The sequence below is a fragment of the Natator depressus genome, chromosome 1, assembly GCF_965152275.1.
Source record: "Natator depressus isolate rNatDep1 chromosome 1, rNatDep2.hap1, whole genome shotgun sequence".
In the NCBI taxonomy this organism is placed as follows: Eukaryota; Metazoa; Chordata; order Testudines; family Cheloniidae; genus Natator; species Natator depressus.
The window spans coordinates 142,573,244-142,594,866 of NC_134234.1; positions in this window are offsets into that span (position 1 = coordinate 142,573,244).

A 21,623-nucleotide genomic window follows, 5' to 3' on the forward strand; every position below is an offset into this window, starting at 1 on the left:
TTTGAAAGAATGGAAGCCTATCTTGTCACCTCAATAGTGGAATATTTCAGGGAATATTTTGACTTTGAAAGATAGTTTACAATTGGAACAAACAGAAGAATAGTTGTTGGACTTCAGGTTCAGCTTTCAAGATTCTGGACCCCATATATGAATGTTACAGGAAGCCTGCAGTATATGACTATTCTGTATGACTTGTATGATCATGACATTACCCCAATCCATTTAACACCGTCTTGTAAACAAGGAAAATATAAACACATGCCCAAGAGCTGTATATTTCTGGCTATAAAGCATAGTGAACGGCTGCAAAGTGGCAGAGATCCAACCAACACATAAAAAATTGTTAACTTTCCCAGTTAGAAGCATCACAAAGGACTAACACGTGGGAAAAATAAAATAACTGAGAAACTGCAACAGATATGGTGAATGCAGGCATATACTTGAAACTATTGCATCAGTACTTGAGACTATTGGATGAATGGACTATAAGGTGGATAGAAAGCTGGCTAGATCATCGGGCTCAATGGATAGTGATCAAAGGCTCGATGTCTAGTTGGCAGCCGGTATCAAGTGGAGTGCCCCAGGGGTCGGTCCTGGGGCTGGATTTGTTGAACATCTTCATTAATGATCTGGATGATGGGGGATGGATTGCACCCTCAGCAAGTTCGCAGATGACACTAAGCTGGAGGGAGAAGTAGATACACTGTAGGGTAGGGATATGGTCTAGAGTGACCTAGACAAATTGGAGGATTGGACCAAAAGAAATCTGATGAGGTTCAACAAGGACAAGTGCAGAGTTCTGCACTTAGGACGGAAGAATCCCATGCACCGCTACAGGCTGGGGACCGAATGGCTCAGCAGCAGTTCTGCAGAAAAGGACCTGGGGATTACAGTGGATGAGAAGCTGGATATGAGTCAGCAGTGTGCCCTTGTTGCCAAGAAGGCTAACGGCATATTGGGTTGCATTAGTAAGAGCATTGCCCGCAGATCGAGGGAAGTGATTATTCCCCTCTATTCAGCTCTGGTGAGGCCACATCTAGAGTATTGCGTCCAGGACCGGCTCTAGGCACCAGCAAAGCAAGCACATGCTTGGGGCTGCTCACCAGCATAGCAAGATGTGGGGCCCTGGGCAGGGCTGCTACAGCCATTTCAGACTGGGATTGGCACTGGGGGAGCGGAGGTGATTGTGCCCTGGCTGGAGGGACTGAGCAGCCCCCCCACCCCAACGCCCACTGCTTGCTCTTGCCGGCATGGGGCTGCAACACCCAGCTCCGGAGGGCAGCACCAAGCCCCCGAGCGAGCTCCGGGGAAGGAGAGACAGGAGGCAGAGCTGTTCAGTGCCTCCCACACAGTTCCAGGCCGCTCTGGTTACTCGGCAGCGACAGCCCGGCTGGGCACCCCGTCAGCAGCGTGACTTGGTCTGACCTGCGCAGACCACATGAGCCCTGGAGTCGGTGCTGATGTCCTGCCTATGCCAAGGCCTCCAGCGCAGGGGCAGCCCGAGCTTTGCCCAGGCAGAGACAGCCCAGCTCACTCCATGGCCGGCCCAGTGAGTAAATGAGTACACTAGTAGGAAATTATTTTATTTCACTAACTACAAATTCTCTGTTTTCATTTCTTAAACATTTTAAATAGTCAAAAAACAAAAAACCATTGCAAAGTGCAAACATGTAAAAGCCAAAAAAAAAAGGGGGTGGGGGGGCAGCCAAAATATTTTTTGCTTGGGGTGGAAAAAAACCTAGAGTCGGCCCTGATTGCATACAGTTTTGGGCCCCCCACTACAGAAAGGATGTGGACAAAATGATTTAGTTGGGGTTGGTCCTGCTTTGAGCAGGGTGTTGGACTAGATGACCTCCTGAGGTCTCTTCCAACCCTAATCTTCTATGAGTCTATGATTGTATGCTGGCTGTTGGGTAGGTTATGGAGCTCTGTCTGGGAACTAAAAGCAGTGAGGGGTGATGACTGCAGACCCTGGGGCAGGTAAACAATTTCAGGGAAGTACCATCTCCTTGGATGAATTGCATATACTCGTTCAGGCTGAGTTCAAAAGACTCAGGAGACAAAGAAAGAGCTTGTGATATAAAGGGCCAGCTTGAACTGATTAATGGGGTTTTCCAAACTGACAGGAGGTGGGGAAAACTCTTCTGAAGGGTTGGAAGGACCGGGACCTACGAGGGTCTTTACTGGACTGTTGTGGGATCTTTGATAAACTTAAGTATGTGTTTAAACTTTTTATTATATATTTAGGGTGTAATGTTTTTGTCCTAAAATAAATGTATCATGCTCTGTATAAGTCTGTCTTCTCTCTGGTAAACTACTGTCTTAGCCATTGAGAGAGTGAAAGAGAAACTGTAGTTATTGAGCTAGGTCAGACCTGCTGGGATAATCACAGTGAATTGCAGGGCCTATAGCGTAAATCCCCAGTCTGAGCGAAGAGAAATTTGGGTCCCTGCCAGAGAGAGGTGATGACTGGAGGTGTGAAACCTAAGGGGGGCATCCCTTAAGCAGACCACAGAAGGAGTCAGAGGGGCAGTTACCCCAAAACTGTGATAGAAACGTCAAAAGAAATTGGAACAATTAATAAAATATGAACAGCGTGAGCTAGAAAAGAAACTACTTGTGGAGGCTCCATATTCTCAATAGCGTGAAGAGGAATCACAAGATGAAAGTATGTGATGGTGGCTATAAAAGATAGCAGTGACAAGTTATCAAGTAAACGGACACATTAACTGAAGAATGGCAATGTTAAAAGAAAATACGATAAAGGTCAAAGGGAGTAGAGAAAGCAAGATTGTGGAAGTGAGTAAGAAGAAAAAAAGACACATGCAACAAAATGGGTTTGTTACTCTACAAACTTTACAAAGTTTCACAGAAGTCACCAAGAGAACAACTCATTTTACCAGCTTCATCCTGGTTTGTCACTGCCAAAGTGTCAGAGCAGTAGTTCAGAATATAGTTAATGTTTTTGTGGTTTCTATCTTGTAACAATGGTAAAGAATCGTAGAAAGAGTCACTTTCTTCTAACGCTAAACAAGAAAGTTAATTAGAATGGTATTATCCCTAAACCAACTCTGTTTGGAACCTTCTCTGTCTAGACCTTCTGCCTAAAACCTTTCCTCCTGTCTGGCTTACTGCTACAGATTTAAGACCACAATATACCCATCCTCACAGTTTCTACTGACACTAGATAAGTTGTTTCCCCATGAATAGGGAGCTTGTCCTGGAGAGGTTATTTCTGACATTTACCTTACAATTGAAAATAACAGGAAGAGAGCTGGCAGAACAGGCCATTCTGAAACTGTATGTTTCATTTTATACGTATTATTTTATATACAATGAAGGCAGAAGTAGTCCCAGGAACTCAGACCATTTGAGTTCGTTTTGGTATTAGCATAAACAGAGTATGAAAGTTATTCAAGTTTAGATTAGAATGTGTATGCAAAAATCCCTGGATTATTTCACATCAGGTAGACATTTAAAACACACCCTTAAGTCTATTCTGCTCTGTTTTTATAGTGTAAACCCAGAGTAACTCCACAGCAGAAGATAGTTTCTCTAGCTCTACTCAAGTGCAGCAGGGACAAATTTTAGCCTCAGGTAAATCCATGCTTTAGGTTTAGGTTTAACTGTACGGGTGTATATGGGTAATCACCATATGTAATGGCACAGATGCCATGTAACAGAGTATAATTTGCTCTTATAAATTATACTTTGCACTTCTATAAAACCTTATATTTCAGGGTCTAAAAGCACTCCACAAACATTTATTCCCACATCCTCTGAGATAATTATATTCAATTTGCATGTGGATAAACTGAGACATGGAGAAATTAAGTAACAGTGATGGCCCCAGGAACAAAACCCCATGACACTTCCTTTGCAGTCTGTGTTTTAATCACTAAGTAACACAACTGCTACAATAAGCATGGACTGCTGGTTGATTATACTGCTTCTCAGGCTATCAATCTATATAGCACATAGAATCAAAGAGTGGATTTTCAGCAAAAAACTGAAAAAATCTGACTTTTTTTCCGCTAAGAGGCTTCAGTTTTGCAAAATGTTGTGCAGCATGCCGTGCTAAAGCTGGGATATACCACAACATGGACCACTGCAAATGAAAATTATACGTATGAAAGGCAATGGGTCTTGGGATCTGGAGATGTAAACATAGTAAAGGAAGCATCCTGTCTGTAACTTACTTTATCTCTATGTAGGGTATCTTAAGGTCTCAGGTAACATCTGAAAGTAGAGTAACATCTGAGAGTCACAGTTCAAAACCTATGGTTTTTTGGCATATATTTTGCACCTCTCCTTCATTTGCCAGAGACATCAAGCATCATAAACACTGCAGGAAGAAAATCATTTTGTATTTCTTGACACAAATTATGAATTTGAGAGTTACACTTCTGTACACACACTGTGATAAAAATGTATAATATTTGAAAATAAAGAGAGCAAGCGGGGATAGAAAGTATTTATTTTTCCTGGGGGAGAGTGAAAAGGGGATAAAAATAATTTTTCTACACAATGGTACTGTTCTAAAACAAAAGGATAACCTAATTAACAACATTTTATTATGCAGCATTTAGCAACATTATGCAGTCCATAAAGGTTCAGAAATTAGACAACTGCTGTCATAGTAACTGTATTAATATTGTACTAACTTGCCACTGGTGTTCCAGGTATTTCACATCCTATAAAAAACAGAATTTACAAACAATATTGATAATGGTTGTGCTTTCCCAAATAAAAATAAACAGTTATGCAAATAGCTAAACTATTTTTTTAAATTCACACACTCATATAGGCTCTTCTCACAGATGCACTCTTCCTTATATCGGGCCTATAAAAGACTCTGTAAAGTGCTGCAGTCTGTTCTCTCTCTCTCTTTCCCCATGTAGTCTTCCATGGAGGTTGATTCTTTCATTAGATATGCACCATGCTCAGGCCTACTAGTGAGTTGGTCCATTAGCAGACATTTTGTTGTTAAATATTTCATTGTTATGAGCCCACACTTAAATCTAAAGAACAATCGGTGAAAGAGTAGAATGTTAAAAGTTTTTATTGCCCATAAAACAACAAGAAAGTAACTTGTAGGGAGCTACAAATCCTCTGGAGGAGGATTGCTTTCATTGTATTTTAGTGCTTCTTGGTGAATACCTTCCATTCTATCTTCTTACAACAATGCACAGGATCTGAGCAACAGAAAATTATATACTCTAGTTATGGTTTTCAGGTCTATAATGCACATGAAGCGATTGAATACTTCTGAGCTTGCCAGCCAGTTGTCCACTCCTCTTGTGATGGTCCTAGTACAAATTTGAACATTAGACCACATCGACTGCTACCAACACCAAGAGGATTTTCACAGCACCCAAAGATATAGAAAACAGTGCACTGTTTATTGCCACTGTAACTGTAAGTAACTTCCTCAGATATGTGGGCATAGTCTGGTGTGGTGCAACTAAATATTATTGCAATATCACTTGAGTTAGAGTTTGAGTTGAGTTAAGTTGAGTTGAGAGTTAGATTATGAAGATTCATAAATTTTTAAGGACAGAAAGGACCATTCTATCCATCTAGTGTTATGTAGCTTGATTCAGCCATGAATTATATTGATGGGGCAGAATTATTCCAGCAGTAATAGCACAGCCCAAACAGGGATTGTGGCAACAAAATATATCCATGACCCAACAACCCATCCCTTCAGCATTAGGCAACATAGCCCCATGTGTGGATGGTGCTTGTTAGGGGGCTTATTCCTTCACCCACTTACTTCCTTGGTCCTTCTCGCATGAACAGAGAGCAACAATACCTGAAGTCCAAAGTGCAAACAATTCGATGTTTATTGGGGTGAACTTCCAGCAAGCATGATTCCAGTTTCCTTCCTTAGTATCCCCCTTCCCAGCTCTGACACCACAGAGCCTTACCTGTGTCCCTGTTCCCATTCCCCCCCTTAGCAAAACATGATTCCAATTTCCCCACCCCCATTCCCTGTTCCCATTTCCCCCACCTTACTTCCTGATTGACTGCAGACTATATAGTAAAACTTGAGTTCTGCTTAGCTATACCTTAACAAATCATTTTACTGAAACGAACCAATCCTAACATATTGTAACATGATTATTTAACCAATTATATCCCACCACCTTAATTAGCTTACACCCAGCAAAATTAATTCTACAGCAGACAGAAACAATCACAGAACCAGACAGAGATTATACAGACAAACAATAGGGAAATGGGGACTACAATGATAGAACAACACAGAAATGAGGATTTCACATCCCAGCTATTGATAAGTGAGTTCTTACTGAGCTGAAAACTATCAAATTAAACTTCCTTTTACATCCTCTAGGCTCTTCCCTTTCTCTGGAGGTGATAGATCAGATCACCTTTCTAACAGCCCCAGATTGCCTTATTTCAGTGTGACTGGTTTGGAATGTGAGGATGTGACCGGTCGCTTCCCAGCTTATGGCTGCCTCTGCTGCTTAGCCAGAGATCTTAGCCCAAGAACAGGGCCTCAGACTGTCACAGTAAGAGAAGGCCCTTACACGGGCAGACAGTGATTTTGATTCTTTCTTTTATACCTCTATAACTAGCTAAGTGATAAGAATACACCTACATTCTTAGAGTATAGGCCTTTACAGACAGCCCTGAATATCTATATCCTAACAGTGCTGACCAGGAAAAAGCATGCTAGAGTATCAGAGATATGTACTTTTAGGATCTTCCTTAGAAGCCTTTATCTGAGATATCCCCGGCCATACTTAAAAGCTGGCCTGTCTTGGAGAGATGGCAGCAAAAACATATCACATGAGCTCCGTGTGGGGTGCAGCCACACCTCCTGGCAAAACAGGTGGGTCATTACACACATAGCACTAGGAAGCTGAACTGAACCCATAAAATGTAACAATTAATTATTTAGGATGGCTATATTCTGCCCTGGAAATACTGTACCTGCTAAGCATTCAAATTTTTTAGGGGTTAGTCAAACCTCCTTTCAGATCCTTATGTGCTTGATTCCTAAAGAAAAATCTCTCAAGCTACTGAATAATAGATATTAGTAGATTTATTATTTGAGATGAGAGGAAAAACCTCTGTAAAAACAGATGCAACTTTCCAAGAAAAATGGTAACATAGGTCTGTCTAATTTTAGACTCTATAATGTAACTTGTGAGCTTTTTGCCTTTAGAGATGGCTGTTTCTTGATCCTGAAAATATATGGTAAGGGCTATATAAATTACTGCTCTTTTCCCATTTGAGCAGGCATGGTACCCCCAGACAACCCCATTTAAAAATAAAGTTTAATCCCATAATTTTACAAGTATCAAAGGACTTGGCAGAAACATAGAAAATGGCAGATCAATTAGACCAGTGGTTCTCAGCCAGGGATACGTGTACCCTTGGGGGGTACGCAGAAGTCTTTCAGGGGCTACATCAACTCATCTAGATAGTTTCCTTGTCTTACAACAGACTACATAAAAAACACTAGTGAGGTCAGTACAAACTAAAATTTCATACAAGGACTTGCTTATACTGCTTTATATAGGATACACTGAAATGTAAGGGGATTTATTTATATTCCAACTGATTTATTTTATAATTATATGTTAAAAATGAGAAAGCAGTTTTTCTGTGTCACTTTTGTATTTTTATGTCTGACTTTGTAAGCAAGTAGTTTTTAAGCGATGTGTAACTCGGGATCAGACTCCTGAAAGGGGCACAGTAGTCTGGAAAGGTTGAGAGCAACTGAATTAGACTTTATATTCACATTGTGCTACAGTCCAGATCGGAAACAAATGCAGTTAAATAGTATACTTTTCAGCAATATGAAAATGGAATTTATTGTCTGCCACACGTATTCAGATTACTCATACCATTTGCACATTAGAAACTGAGCTATAATGTCAGCAACGCTAAATTGTTTGCCCTTCTAGCAATTAAGTCTTAGAGAATTACTATCTAAAACAAGAGCTTTTTGTAGAATCTTGCTACATATACCAAATTCTCATTGTCAAATTATACACTAAAACTGTTAGTGGAAGATATGAAAGAGAAATCAATATCCAAAAGGTTTGTTTTTCTCATCCATGTCAAACAAGATCTAATTTAGTAACTTCAATTTCAACTACATCAACATATCAACTGATACAGTGATTTAATTGTATCATCCAGTGTCAGATTGAGATACATTGAATAGTACTTCACTCCACAAGTAGTCTCGTTGAATTAATAGGTCCCCATTCATATTAAAGTGCTACTAAGTATGAGTAAGAATATCACAGTCTGATCCTTAAACTATAAAGTCAGATAGATTCTTTCTCATAGGCATTCAGCATATGAATCAATTATTTTGCATATACGTACAAGTGCGTCAAAAGTTTTCTGACCTGCACACTAATGCATGATGCACACCTGAATTTGTCTTGAAACTGAATAAGGACAACGTTTTGTATCAACAATCACCTTTTTTCAGATGTCAGATGTTGATGATAATGCAAAATTTCCATAGCCACATTTACATACCATAGACTGTACTGCAGACAGGTTCTGCCCGAGGAGAGCACTACAGGAGTCATTATGCCTCCGTGAGGCAGTACAATGCCTTTGGGGTTGCCTAGGCAATCAAGAACACATGAGCTTCCACCAGTCCTACAGCAAATGCAGAGTACCTCCCATATGTGGCCAGCCTGTTCTGGCTGTTGGTGAAGAGAGGGCATGGAAGAGGACCATGTTTGTGCTGCCTGCTAGTATTTGGGGGCGGAGGGGGAGGGGTGGTAGCTAGTACCCCAGAGACACCAGCAGAGTGAAGTTGATGGGCTCAGAGAAGCACAAGGGTTGGGACTGTGTATGGCCACCACATTGGGAACAGAAAGGAAGGGAAACACCTTGAGAGCTCCTCCACTTTGTGTGACCACGTAGCGCCATCCACGATCTGGCTCATTGAATTAGAAAGTTCAAATTTCTGGAAAAAAATTGTAAGCTTTTTTCTCCTTTGATTTTTCTATTCGGAGATCATTCCCCTCTAGAAACATGTCTAGATTCAGTGTTAAATATTAGCTATGATTCTTTTGTAAGAGGGCATGAGAATAGTTGGATAGTGATGTAAACCAGAGCCAATAGATTGATAATGAATATACTGAAATGAGCTTGTGTATATGGAAATGCCTGGCTCATCAGTGTGGCAAACAGCAACAGCTTCTATCATGTGGGCCTCATTCGCTTGCTTCACAGTGTACAACTGCACCCAATGGGCTCATGGGATGGATGCACAGATAAAATAAGGCCAGAGAGCTAGATGTGAGTAATTGTGGTGGGGTTTAAATTCATAGAAGTGAGCCAAATGAAAGAAAAGATGTAAGAGCCTTCCTGAAATTATGACTGCAGGTGCTGAGATTTCTGCCACCAGTGGATATAATGGATTTGCTCACCTTGTCTCTTTAATGTGTAGCTACTAAAAGGTTTAGACCACAAACACCTTAACATTTTTTTATAGAAATCATTGGTTTAGCAACAAACTAAATATCATTTTATTGAAAAAAATAATACAGTAAATATAAGAACTGACCTTGAAAGACCATCTTTTAAATGCATGTAATTAATGGGTCTGCAGTCCAGTTATCAGTACAAAAATTAATCATAAATATACACTTCACTCTTTTTAAAAATGTCCTAAACAGACAAAGTGATTTTAAAAGAATGATTTGTACCCCAAAATTCTAGTTGGGTTGAAGTTTAAAATGTAAACAAATCTTAGAGACCAGAATAAAGGAAAACAAAGCATAAACTGGAAATAGAGGGTATATGGATGATTATCTTCAGGAACTTGAGAAACACTTCAAATAAACTACAGGTACTCAGAATTCAAATCTGTCAACCCTGCTCTCTTCACATCTTGTCGTCCTCCATTGGCTTTCCCAGTATTGTCCCCTCCTGGTTCTCATCCACCTCTTTGGCTGATTATCCATCATAGTTTTTAATGAATCCGTGTCCCACAGGGTTCTGGCCTATTATTCTTGATTTGTATCCTTTTTTGGGTGACCTCATCTTCCCATCAATTATTATTGTCACACTGATGATTCAGAAATCTTCTTGTCCAACCGTGACTTGATCCCGTCGATCCAAAATCCTGTCTTTCAACCTGTCTCTCTAACATCTCCTGGACATCTGTATGTCTTTGGCTTAATATGGCCCAAACAAAACTTTCTCTCTCCTCTCCAGCCCTCCCCACTTACTCCATCCTTTGCCACGGTTGAGAACTCTATCACCCCACCCATCACTGAGGCCAGGAGCCTGGGCTCCATCTTTGACAGAACTCCTCCTTCTCTTTGCTCTGTATGTCCCAATAATATCTAAGTCCTGCAAATTCTTCCTCCAAGATCCCTTTCTTCTTTTTAATTTCTTCAGCTAAAGCTTTCATCCAGGCCTCCATTATAACCGTCTTCTCTCTGGCCTCCCTGATTCTCACATTGTTGTCCTTCATCCTATGCAAAGCACAGCCACTGAGATAATTTTCCTTACCTGTTGATATCACCATGTCATCCCCTCTTTGAATCCTCTCATTGCATCAAAATCAAGCTTCGCCCTGGCTAATGTCTCCACCCAGGTCTCTTTTCACATTGCCCTGTAATCCCTAAACCCTGCCAGTGATTTTTTTGCCCAATTTGACTAATATTCCCACAGCATCTGTGTGCTTTTTCTCTATACCATCCTCATGAATGGAATGTCTTTCCTGAGCTAGACCCTGCAACTACCATCATCTCTGCATTCAAATCTTTCATGAAGAACCTCTTCTACTATGACACCTAAATGCAACTAACTGGCTGACCAAGGCAAGATTGTGGGGCATTTGGTAGTAGTATATTTGACCATCACGTAAACTAAAAGTTATGTTGTTAAAACATTGTTTTACCAGGAGGCATCCAACTTATCTTCTGACTACTATAAGGGATATGTTGTATCTGTTCCTGACCCGATTCTGGACTTTTTTTCTATAAGAACTTAAAGGTGGGGACCGTACCTCCTTTTGTCTGTGTGCAGGGTTTAGCACATTGAGGGTACTAGTGTAAATGAGTAATAATTAATAATAATGTGCCTGATTTTGTAGCCATTGTGCACACAGTCATCCCATTGGGTGTTCCTTGAATATAAGATAAATAATCATTGAGAAAAGGATATCAAATAGGTATGTAATTGTATGCCTGTGTCCTTAAGTATAAGGAAGTAAATCAAAAAAACCAAAAGTACCATTCTATATGACTTATGAGAGAGAGGAATAAAATAAGTCAAAGACAAGGCTATATTCCATTATACATGAGGTAGCATTGCCACTTGCACCTTTTGCTAAAGTATTTTAAAAAACTAACAATACAATCTGCAGGAGCAGGAGGGATATGATGAAACTCAGTGAAGATTAACATATAGAGACTATATGTATCAAATGGAGTGTGTCTAGCTACAGTGGCTTGTAATTTTGTACTTGTTGAAGATTATGAAGGGCCACTGATGGTTGGTCTGAAAAATAATAACGAAGAACAGAGAGCTGAGGATTGGTATGAAAAAGTAACAGTAAATAATAAGGCAGAATATAGATAAATACAGAAAGGCATAGAACACTGAAAGAGTAATGGATAAAACAGACAGTTCAATGCACATAAATGTAAAAAAATGAATAGTCAGCTGAATCTTTATCCCATGACTCAGTGCATCATAAAATATGGAGTGTAAAAAAGACAAAGTCAAAAGGCAGGTCTATTTGTGTCTGTAATGAATAATGAGAAATTGAAAAGACAAAGAAAACAAATCTTACTGTCTGTAGAGAACAGTGATGGCTTTGAATCTTTATCACACAACTCTCCATGCTTCATAAAATATAAAGAATGCAAAAATAGAAGAGGCATAAGACAAGCAAGCATGCAGCATAAAAGTGAAGAAACAGCAGCAGCTGTTCTTTCCAGAGTGGAAATAATAAACCTGGTGCAGCCAATTAAGAAAGAAGAAGAGTTCAGATGAATATGAATACACCTTTAACTGAGAGAACAGCAGCCAACCTACAAAGGGCTCAGTTTACCAACACCTTGATATTTGGCAATTGCTAGAGGTAGCACAAAAGATACTAACATTAGCAGTCTACTCTTGTAGAAAAAAAAAGCAAAGTGAGTTTGTTGGGAACATAGGAACTGCCATGCCAGATTAGACCAGACTAGATTTCATTTGGTCTAGTATCCTGTCTTTCACCATGGCCAACAATAGATGCTTCAGAAAATGATGTAAGAAACTCCATAGAAGGCAGTTATGGAGTGACCAGCCGACTGTGGAAGTTTTTCCTTAACCACTATCAGTTAGAAGTTGACATGCTCTAAACCTTAAGGATCTATGGCCTTTATCCAGCTACGCACTTACAGGCATGAATAACTTTAAACACAGGAGCAGGTACTTAAAGTTACACACAGGCTGTTGATTTAAGTCTGGAAGTCTTAAGTCTTGGGCCAATGATATCTATAGCTTAATTAAAGTCACAGAAAACCCCCACAAAAGTGGTCAGCTCCGTACCTAAATTGCGAAAGAATAAAAAACTTTGGAAGCTGAACTCTAAAAAGTATCTCATAATTATACCAAGACAACTGCCCTATTATCCAACACTCCCAAATTTACATGACTGTCATGATTTTTCCTCTTTGTGGTTTGTTTGTTCTGGGCTTCAGGGATTTAACACACACCTGTCTACCTTTAGGTTATCTTTTTTGGGACCCTTGGGACTGCTTTCAAACTCTCAGCACTTTCAGTGGTACAGAAATAATGTGTGCCTCAGGTGTCAAGGCTGAGAGTATAACCACCATAAAAACAGCATTATACTGAATAGAAGAGGACTAGAAAATGCAAAGTGGTCTACTTAAATGTTATTTCTCCTTACAAAATAGGCTGTGAAAAATAAATTTTTGTATATTCTCACTGAATGTTGTTAATATATATTATTTATTAATTTGCACAGTATATTACATCAAAAAACTAAGATAAAAGAACATTATTAAGATTGCAGACGCAAGAGTTAGGAAATGACAGATTTAAGATCACTTGTGCAACCTTCATTCAGCCCCCTTGTGTTATAAGACAATCTTTAATTACATGATCACACACACTAGATTTTCCACAGAACCTCTACCTCATTTAGTGCACAGGTTGGATAGTGCTCCCCTAAGGAGCAGCTATTCAATATTTCTTTTTATCCTCCGTTATTCAGCATGTGGCCCCAGGTCTGCACACTATTCAAACCCTGCTCTGAAACCAGAACTATTAATTTCATCATGGATTTTGCTGTTGTGCTCTGGCCTTAGTATTTTAGTGCGTTACAAACATTAATGCTGTTATCTTCCCCTTGTGAGGTGAGGAGATATTATTATCCCCATTTTACACATGGGAAATTGAGGCACAGAAATTAAAGTCAAAAGAGTTAATTTTGGGTGCCTAACTCGAAAGCTTAGGGCCTAATTTTTTAGAGTACTTATCAGTTTATAGCACTTTATATATCCAGAGAAGAGCTTCCATTGACTTCAGCTGCAGCTGTGAATCCTCAGTACTTTTTCTTCAGATTAAACCCCAGGTGTCTCATCTCTGCAAGGACTTATTTTTATATTCCAGACCTGAACTTCAAACAACTGCCATGAAAAGACAAAAATACCAAGTAACAGTTTCCTTTCCCTATTCTCCAAACAGGGACTTTCCCCTCTCAGGATACATTGCTACAGTGACAGGAAGGGCTCTGTTTAGTGCTGGGCCAGGGACAGCTTTAAGGTCTGAATTTTCCTTCTGAGGGCTAGATGAAATACTTAGATATTGCAAAGATGGGCACTGTAGAAAACCCTAATATAGCTAGATAGACATGTCATTATAAAAGAGTCGTAGCTTTTCAAAAACACATAATACTTGCCTTCGAAGCATGGAATCCCCCAAAATAGTGAGCATTAAAAGTATGACATTATTCTGTGTGAATAAGATATTAGGTGAATGTAGTCAGAACATTTTTGTTAAAACTGTTTAAATCAAAATATGAAGTTTTCTCAAGGCTGAAATATTTCTTGGAGACGTATCAGTTTTGACAAAGTTTTCAATTTCTGAGGTCTAAGGTGTACTCTCCAGTCGCTTCCAGGAGAAAGAGAGACGTAACCCAGATGGAAAAAGTGAGCTTTTTGATCTAAAAATGGTGTTTCATCACAATGCTACTTTGTGAAAATGTCTGAAAGGTTTTATTTTCATTCCAATGTGGAATGAAAACAAATTTCAAAACCTTTGAAGATTATCATGAAACAGAATTATCGTCATGAAACAGAAATATAATTCTCTAGCCAGCTTTAGTGTTAGGTAATTTTTGAAGGTTCCTAAATCCATTAATTGTAACTTTTCTTTACATCAGAACCCTGTACAGTGGGACTTAGGCAGAGGAACATTAAAATAGTACCAATAAGAATATTAATAACTCTTCCAGAATTCCTAAAATGTTTTGGAAAAACATAGAGCTTATTAAGAACACATGATGGCATATCATGCTTTATGGGTCTTACTGACACTCATCTGGGCAGTTTTGCATAATTCACTCATAGCTTCCCGATCTATGAGAAATAGTCATCGCAAACTTATTCCCAATAAAACCTTACTCCAACCTATCCCATATTATTCATTTTTTCTCTATTAACTATATAGATTTTATAGATATATTCTGTAGGTATATAGATAGGGTTATCTTTTTCTGTGTCTAAATTCCACAGTTGGAAATAAAAATACATTAAATCCAGTATTAAGAAAGGATTATAATAGACTAGAAAACATTAGCACATTCTGTGTTTGTACTGCACCCAGCTCAATGGGGCCATATCATGATTGGGCCTTTGGGTGCTATCACAGTATAAATATTTACTATTGATAGTAATAAAAGCATCAACAGCATTACCATCCTATACAAATTCAGTCCATGCAACAGGTCAAAATAAAAAAAGCACACAAACAACCCCCAACAGACCAAAGCTAATGGCATTTTTAAAAAGAGAAAAAACTTTGCCAGGAGCTTTATTTCCCACTCTTTTTCATAGACTCAAGATTCCATAGCCTCAAGGGACCACTGTGATCATCTAGTCCAGCGGTTCTCAAACTGTGGGTCGGGACCTCAAAGTGGGTTGCGACCCCTTTTAATGGGGTCGCCAGGGCTGGCGTTAGACTTTCTGGGGCTCAGGGTCGAAGCCAAAGCCCGAGCCCCACCACCCAGGGCCAAAGCTGCAGTCAGAATCTCTGGCGAAATCTATAAAGTTCAAGGCTAATCTTCTCTGGTAAGCAAGCCCTTTCTCAATCAATCTCAGGGTAAACATGCGAGCTATACACAATCTTTTGGTCTAGAGCCTGCTTGCTCAGTATGCAGTTTGATTCTGTTCAATAAAAAGAAAAAAGAAAAGGAGTACTTGTGGCACCTTAGAGACTAACCAGTTTATTTGAGCATGAGCTTGTCGAAAGCTCATGCTCAAATAAACTGGTTAGTCTCTAAGGTGCCACAAGTACTCCTTTTCTTTTTACGAATACAGACTAACACGGCTGTTACTCTGAATTCTGTTCAATAGCACACTTCAGAACATTTTACTGAATACTGAAAGTAGTGTTATTCCTTGCCAGTTGTCACTCAGCATCTGCTTTCCTTTCTTTGGTAATTTGCAGATCACACCTTTCTTCCATCACTCTGGGCACAATTCTTTCTCCCAAACTGTCAAGGTTCCTTCCCCACTCTGAACTCTAGGGTACAGATGTGGGGACCTGCATGAAAACCCCCCTAAGCTTATTTTTACCAGCTTAGGTTAAAACTTCCCCAAGGTACAAACTATTTTACTTTTGTCCCTGGACTTTTTTGCTGCCACCACCAAGCGTCTAACAAATATAACAGGGAAAGAGCCCACTTGGAAACGTCTTTCCCCCCAAAATCCCCCCAAGCACTACACCCCCTTTCCTGGGGAAGGCTTGATAAAAATCCTCACCAATTTGCATAGGTGAACACAGACCCAAACCCTTGGATCTTAAGAACAATGAAAAAGCAATCAGGTTCTTCAAAGAAGAATTTTAATTGAAGAAAAAGTGAAAGAATCACCTCTGTAAAATCAGGATAGTAAATACCTTACAGGGTAATCAGATTCAAAACATAGAGAATCCCTCTAGGCAAAACCTTAAGTTACAAAAAGACACAAAAACAGGAATATACATTCCATTCAGCACAACTTATTTTATCAGCCATTTAAACGAAACAGAATCTAACGCATAGCTAACTAGATTGCTTACTGACTTTTTACAGGAGTTCTGACCTGCATTCCTGCTCTGGTCCCAGCAAAAACAGCACACGGACAGAGAGAACCCTTTGTTTCCCCCCTCCAGCTTTGAAAGTATCTTGTCTCCTCATTGGTCATTTTGGTCAGGTGCCAGCGAGGTTATCTTAGCTTCTTAACCCTTTACAAGTGAAAGGGTTTTTCCTCTGGCCAGGAGGGATTTGAAGGTGTTTACCCTTCCCTTTACACAAACTATATCAAAAAGTTAGTGTATTTCATGTACTACCACACTCTCTACAACTTTAAGTATTTCAGCAGTGATCTTACCTTGACCAGGTGCTTTGCCATTTTTAGCTGCTTAATTGATTCCTCTATTTCTGCTTCTGAAATTTCTAGCAGTGAGAGGTTTAATTTTTCACATCCATCGATTGAAATTATTAGCTCTGGTTGGTTGAATACGTAATTAAAATGTTTTCACCATCTTTTCTTTTGTTCTGTTTCCATTGTTAACAATCTCCCATCTTTCTCTTTTATGATATCACTGTGAGAACCGTGATCATAATTGTTTACACACCTGGAACAGTTTCTTGGAGTTGCCTCTCACTGACGTTAATTCAGCTTCTCTCGCTTTTTTGTCAAACGTTCTCTCATCTTTCTGACACAACTGTTTTACTTTTTATCTTTCTCTTCATATTTCTGCTGCAGCTTATGTTGTTCTTCTTGTCATGTCACCTGTGCTTGCCTCTTTTTTAAGACTTTTATTTCTTCAATCAATTTCCATATGCGTGGCTGAATCCACTCTTCTTTTCTTGATCCTCTTGGTTCAAATTGTGGCAGTGTGACAGTCCTTGTTCAGGGTTTTTGGCAGGGGAGCATCATTTAGTGTTGGGGCTTAGGCCCATGATGTGCAGGGTGCGGGTTGTTGGTAGGGGAGCCTAGGCCCTCCCACTCCACCAAGCTCTGACCCAGGGCTCTTTGAGGGCTATCAGTGCTCTGGCAGCCCTGGCTGCATAAGGCTGCCCTCCCTGGATCACTTCCCTGTGATTGTCCCAAAGTTGCCATCTGGGTTTAGGCGGTGTGAGGGATGTCTGCTCATCAAAAAGATATCTTCTGGCATCTGCATATAGTGAGGTCACTCTATTTTTTCTCTTGGGTGGCAACTGCCTCCTCCAGTGGTATGACCCAGTCTCCTGAACCAGCTCAGTCCAAGGGCTTTCCCCTGCTGGGGTGATTCAAACAAAAAAAAATTGGATTAACCAATTCCAGAGTTCATATAAGAGGGAGAGGGGAATACTTCCCCCCCCCCCCAGGCCATCTCTGCACCAGGTCCTCCCTTCCAAAGGGAGGGACCTTTGGGCAGCTGTTTAGGGAGAGACTCTGCTTTCCCTCAGCTCTTCTCTCCTGGAGCTGCAGGGTGCAGGTCTGTTCTCTTCCCTGGGCTGCCACCAAGTGAGTTGTTCCCCTTGCTTTTTAAACTCCTCCTCCAGTTGGTGCAGGTGTGGCAGGGTGGGGCACGCTGGGCCCAGGGTAGTACCTTAATCCCCTGTTGCCCAGTGTGGAGTTTATACAGCTCATCACAGGCAGCTTCCTGGCAAATATCTCTAAAGCGAGCCCATTGTTCCTCTATACCATCATGCATCACCTGCCACTTTTGGAGTCTGTCTGAAAGCTTTAAAGTCCCTCCTGATTCCTGTATCAGATAGTTTGCTCACATCAAATTCCATCTCTCCTTTCTTATTAGCTTGTCTTTTTAGTCTTATGTTAATTGTTCTGATGTTTGTTCTGACAAAATAGTTTCTTTTCCTACATCAGCATTTGTACAACATTATGTATCCAGCCGTGATCTTCTCCACTGAGGCCAATAAGATCCAATTATTTCTTGGTAATTCCATCATGTGACTTCCATGTTAGTTTGCATTTCCTGCAATGTGGGAAAAGCCTCCTCACAATGCACAGGTTATACATCCAGCTTTCACAGATTCCCTTCTCTATTTCTAAAAAATGGCTCCACCAATGCTCTCCACCCAAGCTTATTCGCTTTATCAATCACAGCTTTCACTGTCCTATTGTGTCTTTTATCTGAGCATCTTTGGTCTTATAACACTACCCAGATATCTGTAGGATGGTCTCTCTGGCCTTCCCACACCATCTACACAATTCATTGGCTTTCTCTCTCCCTCTCGCTAAAGTCTCCCTTGTGAGATATACATTCCATGTCATTTGTAGCACAGCTATAAAAGAAGAACATTTGGCCATACAGGGCCTCTTAGTAAATCTTTTACCATTATCCGTCTGCCCCTCAGTTCTGCATTTACTCATGCAATGCTTGTATCCGAGGTTGTTGTTACCAACTTGAGCACTCATATCACCCATAACCAGAATGACATTATAAGTTCTGACCTGCTTTAGTATATCTTGCAACTTGCTATAGAATGTACCTTGTACTTGTTTATCATGTTCATTGATAGGTGTGTAATGCTAAATGACTTGCTTTGTTACAAAATGTGCTCTTATATTTCATGAGTCAGCTGGTTCCCATTCCCATAGTGCTTGTGTTGCCTTTTTGTCAAGGAGTACTCCAACTCCTTCTATGTGAGTGTCATCTTGCCTTCCTAATAGATTACTGTGATACTGTCTGAATGGAGTCTTCCACGTTCAGTCTATCTCATTTCACTCACTCCAAGAGTACCAATACTGAACTGAATAATTTCTCTAACTACTTGACTTTGTCCCATATTGTTCTCACATTCCAGCACCCAATTCCAATTTTAGTTTTAGCTGTTACCATCTCTTGTATCAGGTGATAAACTACTTCATGGTTTGCTCTACTTCCTTCATACCGCCATTCAAACTCATATGTTGTCAACTCATTGATTCTAAGAGGCTACATGAGATGGAGAGGATGGGTAATTGAGATAAACTCTTATCAGTGTTGTTTCCATAACTGACATTTTTTTATGTGGACAGGTAGTTGGCCTACTAACAACCATAGGTTCATGGCTCCTTATTTGGAGCAACCAATGTTAGGTATGGGGTTTCCTTATCCACCATCTGAGAAATGTGCCTGGTAGGTTAGGATGCCCCAGGAGAGTACTAGAGGCTCATGTTCATGAATATCCCCCATTACCTCCAAATCTTTTGCAGAATCTCCACTATCCCCCATCTTATAAGTATGGTCTACATTCTTTGTTCCTGGATCTGTACATTTACATTTGGTCATACTAAAACACACATTGTTTGCTTGTGCCCAGCTTTTTCATTGCCTCATCCCTAACCCAGGGGTCTGCCTCAGAAATCTTTTCAAAAATGTAAACACAGCTGTCTAAGGAATGACGTAAAGTAAAACCAGAAGTGGATTACTTGCCCCAGACCTCTTTAAGAGACTCACCAGCTTTTTGAGCTCCCACAAAGTCTCTCCCTCTTCTGTGGGAAAGGAGCATTTTATAAACTCAGCCCCATTCAATCCTTGTTGTCCTGTGGACTACAGCTGTCAGTCTGTCCTGCTCTCCTGGTCCTGCAAGAGAGAACCTGACAAGAACCACAAAAAGTCAGACTTGTATCGTTCTATTGAGGAAGGGGAAATATAGGTTCCATCCCCACTATGTTTTTGTAACTCTAATCTCAGGGCCTAAGGTCAGAATGATTTTCCCAAACTCCATACTGTCTCCTTGAGATCACTTCCTTTTCCTCAATAACTGCATCTCCTGTCCCACAGGAACTGTTGCAGGAACTAGGTAATATTAGCCTAGGAGGGAGATATAAACCAACATTCTCATACCATCTGTAGTCACTTACCTAGAAGTGGTTTAATCTACAGAACTTCTGTTGCAGTCCTGTAAACCATTACTCAAATGAACTACATGTGATAGAGGGTGTGCTGGATTGGGCCCTAATGGTTTTGTGTTTGTGTTTTGTTTTATTAAAAAAAAGTTATGATGACCAAATCTAACATATACATAAATTTTCAGGAGAGTTGGTCAAAAATGTTTGAAATTCAGAATTTCAACTTTTATGTCATGTACATTTGTATCCAGTTTTATGACCAGCTACAGATCTTATCAAAACACTTCTCAATTCAAAATTTCAGTGAAATTTCTACATCTCCATGAAAAAAAAGAGTCCAAATGTTTGCAAATAGCTTTGCAAAAATTACTTCTCATTTTGCAACCAGCTCTAGTTTTCAGAAAATATTTTAGTATATGTAACAATTTGTGACTTCAAACCAAGCCATTTTTTATTTATGAGCACATACAAAGTAGTGGGGATGTTATTGTTAAAATTTGAAACCAGTATAAGTTTTTACTTGCCTCTAACTCAAATATAGTTTGATTAATTTCTTTCAAATTTAGAAAACACTGTTTCCTCTGGCCTGAAAGTAATTGTGCTGAATTTCAGGGGAAAAGGAAGTTTATTGCCAAAGTAATAGGGGATTGAAAGAAGGTCTTAGACTGGGACCCTAGTGCCAATCTTAATTATGTACACCTCCCACAGACATTGGAATAGCAGCTATAGTGGGGAAGCAAATATATGTTAAAGCTGCTGTTTTTTTTTACTGTGATTTCATCCTCACTAGCTATTGCTCTTTAGGAGGGAGAAATGGTACAAAGCCACAGTGGAGGAAGCCAATGGAATCACAGCTAATGAAACTGCCATGTTGCCAGCAAGGAAAATAGAGCTGGTCAAAATTTTGACCATGACTATGAATTTTACTCTCTCTCCCCTTTCCTGCCTCTTTAAATAGCTCTGCTTGTTTTCATTCTGCCTTCTCTGGGCTAAATTTTTCATCCTGTTTTTAATTTGACTTTTTCCCCTTTGCTCCTTTTTCAACATCTCTTAAGTGGAGTCCAAAACCATTAACATTTGCATTTGAGTCAAACTTTCAAATCACTGTGGCTATGTGGATTCAGAATTAGGGAAAATGAGTTCACCCATCTCTAGCTGCATGTAAACAGACACAAATCATTACAGAATATAGAGCAGTGGTTCCCAACCTAGGGGTGTTGCTTGTTCAGGGTAAGCCCCCAGCAGGCCGGGCCGATTTGTTTACCTGCCACATCTGCAGGTTTGGCTGATTGTGGCTCCCAGTCGCCGCAGTTCGCTGTTCTCTGCCAATGGGGGCTGCGGGAAGCGGCATGGGCCAAGGGATGTGCTGGCTGCAGCTTCCCGCAGCCCCCATTAGCCTGGAGTGGCGAACCGCGGCCACTGGGAGCAGCGATCGGCCGAACCTGCGGATGCAGCAGGTAAACAAACTGGCCCGGCCCGCCAGGGGCTTTCCCTGAACAAGCAGAGCCCCTAGTTTGGGAACCACTGATATAGAGTATGCTGTCA